Raw genomic sequence first — 13,813 nt, forward strand, 5'->3', positions numbered from 1 at the left:
ACGGACCATTTCTTCTTCCCGACATTGGCATCTGTGGGGCCCTCGCGATGGGAGAGAAAGACGAGGCAACGCAGTCGCAGTCGCTGCCGGCAGGAAGCTCCTAAGTTGTGGAGAGGAGTCGGGACCACAGCCATCAGCACACAATGATGATAGCAGCGGCATTTTACGGAGAGCTCCCTCCATGCTTAACATGATCTAATTCAACCCTCATAACCACCGTGTGAGGGTGGTGCTATTATTATCCCCATTTTACAACTGATGGAAGGAAAACTCAGAGAAATGAAACAGCGCTCATGTGGCAGAGGCAGGCCTATAAGGTTTTGCCCCATTTCACATCCTTCCCTCTCCACAGCCCTGTGCTATCCCTCTCAGCAAAAATTATGAGAAGGCTAAACCAGTCTCCCCAAGAAGAAGCCCTGGGAGAGGGAACTCCCTGGCGGTCCAGTGGTTGGGACTCCGTGCCTTCACTGCCGAGGACCAGAATTCAATCCCTGGATCCCTGGTCGGGGAACTGGGATCCCACAAGCTGCGTGGCACGGCCAAAAAGAAGCCCTGGGAGATACAAAGCTCTGGGTTGAAACAATCAAGGAAAGGTTTGAAAGAGTGCTGAATAATCTGGTCCTTGAAAGAAGATGGGGACTTCCCTGGTGGCACAGTGGTTAAGAATCCGCCTGCCAATGCAGGGGACACAGGTTCGATCCCTGCTCGGGGAAGATGCCACATGCCGTGGAGCAACTAAGCCCGTGTGCCACAACTGCTGAGCCTGCGCTCTAGAGCCTTCGAGCCACAACTACTGAGCCCGCGTGCCACAACTACTGAAGCCCGCGTGCCTAGAGCCCATGCACTGAAACAAAGAGTAGCCCCCACTCGCCACAACTAGACAAAGCCCGCATGCGGCAACAAAGACCCAACCCAGCCAAAAATAAATAAATTTATAAAAAAGAAAGAAGATGGGAGGCTAGACCCAGATGCCAGAAAAGTCTTCTACCACCCCTGGGCCCCTTATGTCACCATCAGCCCTGGCTTCCCAGGCACTCAAGAGGCTGGGAGGGGGCCAGTTGAGACTGACTAGTGAAGTGGTTGCTGGGATGCTCAAAGGCTACTCACTCCTGTGCCTGTGGTTGCTCAGTGTCAGTTTCCTTTTTTCTTTCGTAAAATCTGATTGCCAGCAGGAGAGATGAGGCCTGGCTGCCCCAGGATGGCCACACCAAGCTTCCTCATCTGCCCTAGCAGATCCTCATCTTGGCGCACAGATTTTGGCCACTGCTGAGCCTAAGGGAGGCAAGATGAGGCAGCTGAATACTGTGAAAAGGGCCTGAACTGGCCCCCACGGTTCTGCCATGAGCGGTGTGACACTGTTCTGTCTCTTCCCCTCTCCGGGCTTGAGTTGGCTGAGGTGACTGTACGATCCCTTCCAGCACTAACAACCTCAGTCCGATGGGATCACACTACAACACAAGTGATTTAGACCCCTGCCAAACCGTGAGCTCTGGGAAGGTAGGAACCACATCTTTTTCACGGCCATATCCCCATTGACTAGCGGGGGCCTGACTCAGATGTGTTCAGTGATGCCTGCTCAGCCTCCCTCAGGTATAAGCATAAGGGTAGCCCATTCAGAAAAGCCCCATGCTCCTCCGTTTACTAGCTGTGTGGTTGATCCTGGGCAGCTCAGTTAACCTCCCTGTGTATAAGGTGGAGATATTAAGTGACTACCTAATAGAGCTGTTTTGGATATGAAACAAGAAAATGCAGGGGAAGTGCTTAGCACAAGTGCCTGGGAGCCGAGGCTGGGCTGGTCCCCCCTCCTGGCCCAATTCCAGTCTGCCAGCATAGCATATAAGATTCCAGATATGGCCTGACCAAGCCAACACAATAGGCCTATTATTTTCCCCAGTCTGGACACGACACATTGTTAATGCAGCCTAAGACTGCTGGGCTTTGGAGCCTTTCTCTCCCATGATTAGCTCCCATCAGGTTGTGGTCAACTGAATCATTCAGATCCTTTTCACTGGAGCTGGGGTCAAGTCAGGTCTCTCCCTCATCCTCTGCTTTGTGTAGTGTCTCCCCCTTCTTGAAGCTCACAGAACAACAGTGTCGTCTTGCTTATTCCAACCTGTCGAAATTGTTTTGAATGCTGGTTCTACTGCCCCCTGTTTTCTCTCCCTAAGTTTAGATCCAGGCTGCTCCAGGCGACTTCAACTATACCATCCAGCCTGCTGGTCAAGACAGAGCCCCATAACACATCACTAGAGACACTCGTTCACCACTGACCGAATCAGGGCCCTGCTAATACAACAGCTCGCAATTACTGCTGGGCAAGCACTGTGCTAAGTGCTTTAGGTATATACCATCTCATTGACTCACAACATAACTGGGGAGGGTAGTTTTTATTACCCCCACTTTATAGACCATGAACCTGAGGCTAAGAGAGGGAAAGCAGCGACCAGTTTTATACACCCAGAGTCAGGCCTCTTTTTCAGACCATGAGCTTGGCTGTGAACTCGTCACTTAGAGATGTTGTCCTCTGGCTACACACAGTCTTGACAATGTGTCTCCATGGCCCTCTTGGCTACTCTTGTTCCTACCCCCTTTCCCCCACACCACCAGGCCTGGGGCCCAAGAGGCTTTGCTTAGGCTCCCGTCCAAGGTGGGCAGAGGGCAACCTTATCAGCTCCATTGGCCTCAGGAGCCTGGAGCAGAGACCTGGGCCCTTCTTCATAGCAACATTCTTTTCATCTAGGATAGCAGTGAGGACAAGGGCTTCTCCCTCAGGAACAGAAAGGCAACTCCCCACTCTGAGGGGTACTATCCTTGCAGCCAACCTTGACCTTTTCTGGATCTAGCCCAGCCTCACAGTCAAGGACAAATGCATTTCAGAGATCCCCTTGTTGCTCTCCACCTGTCTGTGCCCTCACAGGGCACCATTCCCAGCCTGGTGGGCTTCATCATATCCTAGCGTACTCCCCTGAAGGCCTTTGGGGAAGGCCACCGGGTCCCCTGATCTTCTTGGGAGACAGAGCAGCAGAATTAAGTGCAAAGATTCCAAGGACAGGTCACCTGGGTTCATAGCCTATCTCTACCATACAATTTACTCTTGGGCAAATTACAAAATCTCCTGAGCCTCACTTTCCTCACCTGTCAAACGGGGATAATAATTCTGTGTATCTCACAGTGTTATCATGAGGATTAAGTAGGGTCCTTAGAACAGCGCTTGGCCTATAGTAAGCATTTAAAAAGTTTTATCATCATCATTAACATCATCACCACCATCATCATCGTTAGTAGTATCCTGGGCAAAGCCACACAGAGTAAGGCCACTTAAGTCAGAGGGGAGAAAATTTGATGTAAATGACTAGGGGCTAGATTTATATCTGGTGATTCAAGGTGGTATTTCTAGCCCTGTGGGATTCTTCCAGGGCAGGATTACCAGGTAGAGCCTTTGGGATGCTGGTGCTAGGAGACTGTTGCTAAGTGAAGGTGTTGTCAGATGCCAGTGTTGCCAAGTGGGACAGTTTGCTTGCAAACTGTTATCCAATGGTAAGATCTCTTTAGTCTCTAACTGGCAGATCTACCACCCTGACTTCTGGAGAAAAGGAGCCCAGCCCATGCCTTAAAACATACTTATCTCAAGAGCCACTAGTGAGTTTATACCCTAAGTGGTGGTGATCTGAGGCCTGAGGCCAGGGAATGGCCAGGTTGAAGAGCTTAGGGCTGGGCAAGCTATTGCCTGAGGCTATTCCCCCACCTAGCCCTTTTGTTTGCCCTGCGGGGAGATGGAAGGGCAGAAAGTAAGAAGGAGGGACTCTTGAGGGTCCCAAGAGAGGCTCTTTGAGAAGGAAGTAGCTGCGGGCCCTTGAAGTCATCTGAGGGTGACCAGTTCCTGCCTGGATGTTGGTTGGGCAATAGAGAGACAGGAGAGGCCTCGAGGCTGATCCCCCAACTCAAAGCTGATCACTCCATGGGGAAGCCTCCTATCCGGGCTTCAGGACTGAGCTGGGTGATGGGTCTAACTTCTGAGCCTCAGTTGGGGCTGAGGGACATGGAGAGTGCCCAGAGACTCCTTGGGATACTTGGTGCCCCCTTCCCTACCTAGTGCCTCTGCATCTTCTCATCCTCGACTCCCCCAGGTTCAAGGTCCTCTCCAGAAGAGAGAGACAGCCCTACTTCCCAGGAAGACTCTGACTGCTGAGGTGACATGAGAATGATAGCGTGGAAGAAGCTGGGTAGGTCAGCCTTGGCTCAGAAAGCCACGCCGTGGCACAGCTCTGAGGGAGCCCCAGTGGCTGGACCAACCTGCCTGGTAGGCTCCAGGGTACAAGATCAGGTGAGGTGCTCTCTGGGCAGAAGCCCAAAGCCTGGCCTCAGAAGAAGGGGTGGGGACTGAAGCCTGAGTGATACTGCTCTCTTACAGGCTGGCCAGGCCTCTGCCTTCCTTCTCTTTATGCTCATTCCATATTCGTGCATAGCAGCTGTGCCTCCGTCTGCTGACCTTGACCCCCTGAGAGCCGGAAGACTCTTTCAGAGTAAGTGACTTGTTGGACTCAGACCAACGTGGCAGAAGCAGAACCTGCCTGAGGTCCCGCCTCCCATCTGGGCCTCCTTTTACCTATCTATACAAAAAGCACTCTGGACAGCCCAACACCATGCAGTGGCTGCTTCCACTTCCACTGGCATGCAGAGACCTCCAGCTTTTGGTGGCTACCTTCAGACACGTAACCCTGTGATCTCATGGTGATTAGGTGCAAGAGATAAGCATAGCTGGGGCCCTTAGAGAGTGTGGCCTGGAGTCAGGCTCATCAGGATTTGAATCTAGTTCTGTCTCTAGCCAGCTCTGTGACTTTGGGCATGTCAGTTAAGTTCTCTAAGTCTCATTTATCTGATCTGTAATTTATCAGATCATCATGTTATAAGATCAGGTGAGACAATGTATGTGTACAAAACAAACCTTACAGTTGGCTCTCAACAAATGTTAATTTTGGGACTTCCCTGGTGGTGCAGTGGTTAAGAATTCCCCGGCCAATGCAGGGGCACGGGCTCCACAACAAGAGAAGCCACCACAATGAGAAGCCCGTGCACCACCAGGAAGAGTAGTCCCCCACACGCCGCAACTAGAGAAAGCCCGCGTGCAGCAATGAAGACCGAATGCAGCCAAAATAAATAAATAAATAATCAAGCAATCAATAAATAGGGGGATGAAAAGGTCATATTTGTTTTTTGAAAATTCATCTGTTGGGGGATTCCCTGGCAGTCCAGTAGTTAGGGCTCCGTGCTTCTACTGCTGAGGGGCTGAGGGCCCGGGTTTGATCCCTGGTCGGGGAACTAGGACCCTGCAAGCCACGTGGCGAGACCAAACTAAAAAAAAAAAAAAAAGATTCATCTGTTGTTGGAGATTGGCTCAGAGGGGACCAGTTAGGGTATTGCTGCAACAGTCCAGGAGAGATGAGATGAGGGTCTGAGGATGGCTAGTGACAGTGTCATCTTTATAAAGTACAGATGTGGTCATTTTACTCCTCTGCATTTAATCCTTTTAATGGCTCCCGAGTGTCTTCAGGATGAGGATACAAGGCCTCTCTCCATCTTCTCAGCCTCAGGGATTACCAGATCCCCAGCCAGCAAATGCCCAGCCAGTCCAAGCTGCTCAGTATTCCTGCACCTACCATCCTCCAACACACTTCCATGTCTGTGGTGTTCCCTGTGGCTGGCACGTCCATCCCTGTCTCAGGAACTCTTACTCATTCTTCAGGGTTTGGTTGCATTACCACCTCCTGTGAAGCCTTCGCAGACTTCTACCCCCCAGACAGAAGCTGATGTTTTCAAATGTGTACTCAGACAGATCTCTAAAAGGCCTTTGTCACATCATTCCGTAACTTAGTCTGCTTACACTTGTCTCTATGATTAGATGTTACTTTCTCAGAGGATAAGATTATCCATGCTTTATTCATCTCTGTGTTGCTGGGTGGACACCGAATAGTCTCAGTGAAAGTACTGACAAGGCCACCTTTACAGCTCCCCCAAGTATCCTATTTTTTTTTAAATTTAAGACTCTCAACCTTTAAGTTTTAAACCCAGATCAGAAAGTGTTTTTCCACTGTCTATTAATCAAAGACATCCTGCCAATCAGAGGGATCAGAGGAAAGAAATTAACATTTAAAAAAATAAATTTATTTATTTTTGGCTGCGTTGGGTCTTCGTTGTGGCACGCGGGCTTTTCGTTGTGGTGGTTTCTCTTGTTACGGAGCACGGGCTCTAGGCGCACGGGCTTCAGTGGTTATGGCTCGCGGGCTCTAGAGCGTAGGCTCAGTAGTTGTGGCGCACGGGCTTAGTTGCTCTGCGGCATGTGGGATCTTCCTGGACCAGGGCTCGATCCTGTGTCCCCTGCATCGGCAGGCAGATTCTTAACCACTGCGCCACCAGGGAAGTCCTCAATAAATGTTTGATGAGTGAAAGACTAAATGAGTGAAGGGGCTGTAATAGCCCCTTCCTCCATGTTTCTGGAACTACGGGTCTACGGGTCTACATAAAGCGCTTCCTAATTTCCTTTCTGGTAGAAGTGAGACCAGAGAAAGGAAGGAACTTGCTCAAGGTCACAAAGCAAATCATCAGTGGAGGGACTCTGTTTCCCATCCCATTGGGATTCTGAGGGCCAGCCCTTGCAGAGAAAGCCCTGTTTTGCCTGGTATCTGAGTCCCCAAGATGAACCCTCCAGACCAGGACTGGGAGGACCACAGAACACTCCCCCTGCCACACACACAAACACCAGCTCCTTGCTCCGTCCTGCCAGGAGTAGGGTTGAGATCTGGAATTCTTCCACCTCGGCTTGCAGTCTTGATCTCTGCCTTTGGGGCTACCTCTAGGAGGAGCGTCAAAGATCTGCTAGGCTCTGGGCTGAGTGTGGGGTTCTAGGCCACCCTAACTAGTAGGTTAGACTCTGAGTTCTGGAACTAAGATGAGTCTGTGCTGGGTTCTAGGCTTTGGGGCAGGTTCTGAGCTGGATTCTAGGCTGCTCTGCGCTCTAGATTTTGGGCTTTGTTTTGACCTGAATTCTGAACTCTGAGCTTTGGGTCCTCTGGCTCTGGGTTCTAGGCTGTGACCTGGGTTGTAGGCTGAGGGTCCAGCTCTAAGTTCTGAGCTCTGATCTTGGGCTCTGGCTAGCCTTTGGGCCAGATTGTGCTCTGGGCTCTGTGGTCTGGGTTCTGGGCTGGACTTTGGACCAGGGCTGGGCTTGTTTGGGCTCTGGGTTCAAGGCTCTGAGCTGTACTTTGGGGCTGGGGTGGGCTGAGTATTAAACCTTAGGTGGTAAGCTGTGATCTCTGTCCTCTGAATTCCAGGCTCTGGGCTTACATTGGGTGGGAGGAAGGGGTTACAGAAGGGAGAGTAGCAAATTCTTGAGCTTCTCCCTTTGCCCCACTTCTCTTCCTGGAGATTTTCAGCTTTAATTCCTCCTCCCAGAGGAGAAGGCCGAAGTGAAGGTGGTAGTAACCTTCCTTGAGGTGCCGAAGACTTCCCTGGTCACCAGGAAGAATAAGTGAAGGGTAGGGCAGGTGGCAGGTGGAGGTGTCCTCAGGTGGGCAGGATCTATTCTGCTTGTTATCAAGGACCTTCCCACAGAGAAGAGTGTAGTGAGGAAGCACAGGTGCAGCTCATGGCAACCATGGGGTGAGAGCAAGGGGTTCCTACCCCCACCTTTCCTTTCCTTTCCCCAAGATGTCACCCCACCCTCTGTTCCAGCCAGGAGTAGGGCTTGAAGCCCTTGGGCCCCAGAAGAGGTAGTTTCCAGGGCTCACCGAAGCCTTTGCTCAGGTCCATCCCCTTACCCTGACTGCTCTCTCCCTTACAATGGACCTCTCCACATTTTATTCCCCTTCCTCCCCCATCTGCTCTGGAGCCTTTTGCCCAGCAGGACTCCTCCCCAGCCCCAATGCTGGACATGCTCACTCCACGACGCTGCCATGAATGCAAGGCCTATGTGCTGGTGACAGAATTCACTGAAGGAGCAGGAATTCCTGTAGGGAAATACAACTGGGAAAAATCATTGAAAATTGTACATGACACATGACTGCCCGAGGGGAAAAACAACGAAAACCTGTTAACAGGATGTCCCCTCATGAGCACACTCAGTTCCTAACTTTATTCTCCTGTCTCAGATCTTCCTTCCCTCACACCCACGGAAAGAGACCACCTTTCCAGTTCTTCATTGGGCAAAGTCTCCATTAGGCTCTGTGCAGGAAACCTCACCCCCTAAGCCACGTGGGATCAAGTCAACAGGATAAGAAACACTCAGCAGAACACTTGCCAAAGTCTGAATTGTTCAGTCTAGACGAATTTCACAGCAAGAGCATGCAAAGGTACAGGAAATAGCCTTCACCAAACAGCCTAGGGTGGGCTTGGCAGTTTTGATTCTCAGTGTCCTGTCCCTTTAAAGTCTTTCCACCAATGAGAAGTAACAAGCTATGCCTCCTCCTCATTGTTCAGATTTGGCCTTTTGGGTGAGTGGGGATGGCGGGGTGGGGATAGAGTGGTTAAATGCAGATCAAAAACACACATACACATACGCCTATAAAATACAAGTGTTTATTCTCAGCAACAGTATAGTTTAAATCCATATTGAGGAAGAAAAACACTTTCCTAAGAGCCCTATAATTGGGTCCCTGCCCATAGTGGGGATAACTCGAATTATCTTTTAGAGCAATGGCAGATCCTCTGAGCACATCCTCTTGTTTCAGGCTATGCCCCAGCCTACCATGTATAAAAACAAGCCTGCAAAGAGCATTAACCTATGATAGTTCCTCTTGGGTATCTAATGTCCTTGTAAGAGCTTTTTTTAAAAAATAATAAATTTATTTATTTATTTATTTTTGGCTGCGTTGGGTCTTCGTTGCTGCGTGTGGGCTTTCTCTAGTTGCAGCGAGTGGGGGTTACTCTTGGTTGCAGTGTGCGGGCTTCTCATTGCGGTGGCTTCTCTTGTTGCAGATCACAGGCTCTAGGCGCACAGGCTTCAGTAGTTGTGGCATGTGGGCTCAGTAGTTGTGGCTCGTGGGGTCTAGAGTGTAGGCTCAGTAGTTGTGGCGCACAGGCTTAGCTGCTCTGCGGCATGTGGGATCTTCCCAGACCAGGGCTCAAACCCATGCCCCTGCAATGGCAGGCAGATTCTTAACCACTGCACCACCAGGGAAGTCCCATTAAGAGCTTTGAAATGATTACTTCCTTCACTTTGGACCAGATGAAAATCATGGGGAATGGAGGGCTTGAATTCTTCCTGTCCCAGAGCAAAGCATTCCAGAAGTGTGGAGCATTGGGTTTCCCAAGTACATACTCATTCTGTACATCTCAGCTCCAGTCCCCCACTGTGACCACTGAATCCTCCCTTACAGCTCTGTTTGTCTTAAAAAAGCCTCGACCTAAAACACACAGGGCTGTGAACCTCCTGGGCATGCTCAGTTCTTAACATGTTTCATGTTTGTTCATTCTGTCTTCCCAGTCTTCAGGAGCCCCAGGATGCAAGGATGAGACCAAGAGCCCTTCATTCAGATGAGCATTCACTGAGCCCTGACTCTGTGTCAGGCAGAGTCCTCAAGGAGTTCAGAGCCTAGAGGGAGAAACCAACAGGTAAATAAATCATTACAGTAAGGATTTGATTTAAAACAATTATGATAGAAGGAAACAGAGGAGAGATATGGGCAGGATTGCCATGTTGCACAAGTCTGGGGGTCTATATGATGGGTCCCTCCAGAGTTGTGCAACGAGACTGCCCTGGTCACGTGCGAGCCCAGAGGAGGCATCTGATCCAGTCAGTAAAGTCCCTTGAGGATAACAGGCATTAGCTGGGGCTCGAAGGGCAAGTTTGCCAGGCAGACGAGGAGCGAAGGACCATCCAGACAGAGCAAACAGCATGTATGAAGCCACAGAGGGGTGAGGCAAGATGCTAAGTGCTAGGAAATATCAGGAAATCCATTCTGGCTGAAGCACAGAGCACATGCGGGGGAATGCCGAGAGCTTTTTGTTAAATGAGTTAATGAATGCAAGAAGGGCTATAATAACAAAAATCATAATAACCAACATTTGTTAACCACTCACTACGCCAGGCACTGTACCAAGCGGTCTCAGTGAATTTCTCATTTTCACCACATCCCCGTGAAGTAAGTTCTTTAATACCCTCTCCTCTGCAGATAAGCACAGAGAAGTTAGTTAACTTGCTCAAGGTCACAGAGCTAATGGCAGAGCCAGAATGGAAACTCAGATGTCCTGGACTCGAGAACTCTGAGCCATTGACCACTGCTTCTCTTAACACTAGGGCCCTTAGCTTTGGGTAGGGATGGCCTCAGTGCAGAGCCAGGTGGGCACCAGCAGTCACTTCAGCCCCCCGTTGGGCTTCGCCAGCAGCAGTGCTTTCACTGGCCATCGGCATTGACAAGAGTCAATGGTTCCACTGAGATCCTAAGCAGAAAGGGAAAAAGAGGAGAGAGCCTCATAAGTGAATTCTCCGGGCATGTGTGAGAAGCCCCTGGGATGCCCAGAGCTCCCAGGAGGACTTTGAGGGAGGCTGGGGTCCTGCAGAACCAAAAAAAAAAAAAAAACACATACACAATTTGGTGACCGTGTTTTTATCCTAGGCATGGTTACACCCTGAAAAAATGTCAAATTCTCTTCAGGTCTCTCATGTCTGCATGTCCATGCCACCTATTTTTCAACCCCATCAGGACCTCCCATCCCTTGACACACCCCCATCCTCTCCCAACCTAGCATCCCTTCCTAGTTTTACTTTGTCTTTCCTCCACCGGGCTGGCATTTCTTTTGCAGACACATTCCCCTGTCCTCATCCTGGGTCAAACACAACTGATTGCTTTCTCTGCTTCTATGCCAGCCTACTGCAAGCTGCTGGAGGAAACCCTGAGCTCACCTGCTCCAGAGCCCTTTGCTTAATCCTTGCCAGCTCTCAGGCTTTTTTCTCAGCCTCATTCTAGGGCATTTCCCCCTCAGCATGACCTTAAAGGACCTCTTCCTTTAACCCTCTTTTCTATTTACCCCATCCTCTCCCACCACTTCAGTGACCATATTTATATTAATAGACTGTATTATATTCTATACTAATATACTAATAACTCCTCAATCACAGCTCCACCCAAATCTGGATGCCTCAATGTGTATTTCACATGGTTGTTAATAAAAACTAACTTTTTTTGATTTGTTAGACAGTGTGCTTGGTAGATGACATGGACCCTGCCCTCGTGAGTTCACAGTCTGCTGAGCAAATAGAACTAGGCAATTAGAATGGAGGGTGTTGGCAGACAGAGCTGAGGGGACAAGAGAGATAGCCGATCCAAGGGAAGTGTATCAGTTAGGCTTGGATTTGGCTGTAGGTGACAGAAAACCCCAAATCACAGTCATTACAACCAGTTAGAAGTCTGGAAATAACTAGTCCAGAGCTAGTCTGGTGGATCCATGACCATCAGAAACCCAGTGCTTTCTGTTTTATTGCTCTACCGTCTTCCGCCATCCTTAACACAATGCCTCCATCTCGTCGTCCAGGATGTCTGCTCAAGCTCTGGTCACGGCTGCATTCCAGTCAGTCCCAAGGAGGAAGGCGTGAAAGCAGCACGCTCTCCCTTTAGAAACAGTTCCTGGAGGTTGCACAAAATCCTGCTGCTCACAAGCTGACTAGCACTTAGTCACAGAGCCACACCTAGCTACAAGGAATTCTGGGAAATAGAGCTTTTACTCCAGGCAAACTTTGTGCCCAGCTAAAGAGCAGTGCTCTATGACTAAGGACAAGCAGGGCAATGGATATTAGGGGACAGCTAGTGGCTTCAGCTTCAGAAAGCGTCCTGATGAGCTGATGCTTGACCTGAATTGTGAGGGATGAGTCAGAGTCAGACAGGCAGGGTAGGGTGTTTTAGGCAGTGGGCTGCGGAGTGCATTTTTGGAAATGCAAGTGCTTCAGGGTGTCTCCAGCATGGAGTGAGGGAAGACACAAGATCACATTATCTAAGGAATGATTCTGAGAGGGGAGGCATGGCCCGTTCTGAGGAAAGAGGCACACCTAGAGGAAGGGCAGGGAGGAACCAGCCTGAGTTAAAATTAGGTTCCTCCAGAGATCAGCTGCCCGAATATGGCTTGGACTTAGAAGTCCCTAAACTTTCCTTCTCCGGCCTAGAGTTCCAAGAGATGCCGATTTGCACTTGGGCTAACTCTGCTTAGCAGGGAGGCTCTGGAAGCTCTGGAGCTGGGATGCAGTTCGAGATAATCATCTAGGGCCTGTTAGTGGCAGCAAGGCCACTGGCCTTAGCAGCCTGGACCGCTGGTCAGAGGCAGGGCAGTGCTCACATGAGCCACCAGCTGTAGCACCCTCCCCAGACACATCACCAGGCCTTCCAAAGGTTATATTTATTTCCCCAGGCTGTTTGTAGACGTCAGGGCAGGGCAGTCAGCTGGGCATGGAGTGTCTGGTTCTCTGGAGAAGAGACCCAACCCCCTTGACTCACGCATACTGCCCTTCTCTGCTCTTTCAGCAAGGGGACAATGACCTTGGCCCGGGTCACCTCAGAGAATTCAGCAGGGAATTCCAGATATGCCAACACCTCCCCACTGCCCACTGCCTAACAGAGCTCTCCAGCTCACACTCTCACCCTGTCCCACATCACATACAGACATACCACATACACACATTGCTTGGACCACATACTCAGGTCCACATACCTATCTCCATATATACAGTTATCCACACACAAAAGTCACATACACATCACACACATGCTACGTATAGGCACAGCCCTCCAACTACCCCCTATCATTTATAGACACACACATTACCTACAGACATATACACACTACACATGATATTCTAACATGCCTATACCCACCACACACCATGCCACATATACATCAATACCTACACATGCACACACCGGCACATCACACCCAGACCCCCACTGATGGTGGTTCCTTGGTCTGGGGGACAGGGTCCCCCAGTTCCCTTATCCATAGGAACCCTTGCCTTTTGAGCTTTGATGGGACAGAGACTCAGTGAGGCAATCAGAGGGGAGAAGGAGGCACCCTACCTCCCCAACTGAAATATATATACTCAGCCCCCAACAAAGAAGGAAGACTGGCCTTTCCCCTATTACTCTATGGACTCGTGTTTGCACCTGACGTCAGGGACATGTAGTTCTGGGCAGGGCCTCCAGTATTTCAGTATGGTGCCTTGGCTCTGTCCCCTAGAAACAAGGCTGCACCAGGCCTACCAATATCATAGTGGCAGGAAAACCCTTATGCAATGGGCACTGGAATGTGAAGGACACCTGCAGGAACTGACCCAAAGGACCTGGGGAAGGGTGAAGAGGAAAGGCCTTCACGGTTATTGACATCTACTCTCCTCTAGGTGCCATGCCTGTGGGGACTCCACAGCCTTGTCTCCTGCCATTCTCACATCCACTGTTGTCCCATTTTATAGACAAGAGAATTGGGGCGCCAAGGATCACAGCCAGTAAATGGCAGGCTCGTGCTTTGAACCTGGGACTGTTTGTCCCCATAGCACTTGTCAGGGCCCTGACGTTGAGCTGGGATACTGCAGCAATGTGGCTTGAGGGCAGGGGTAACCCCAGAAGTGAGCAGGCTGTATAGGGCTCTGTTGAGTCTCTTCCCATGCTCTCTCCCTCCTTCTAACTGGGGAATACTGAGGCAGGAAACCTCAGTCCAGGAAAGTGGAGCTGGAGACTGGGAAGGTAGGAAACAGTTGGCTGGATTGTGAGTCTGGACCCAATGCTATAGGCTAAGCCTATACTTGTCCTGGATATAGAGCCAAAGCTGGTGCTAGGCC

Source organism: Delphinapterus leucas, chromosome 1, assembly GCF_059928025.1.
Source record: "Delphinapterus leucas isolate spDelLeu-1000000601 "Yukka" chromosome 1, BTC_Dleu_Yukka2, whole genome shotgun sequence".
Lineage (NCBI taxonomy): Eukaryota > Metazoa > Chordata > Mammalia > Artiodactyla > Monodontidae > Delphinapterus > Delphinapterus leucas.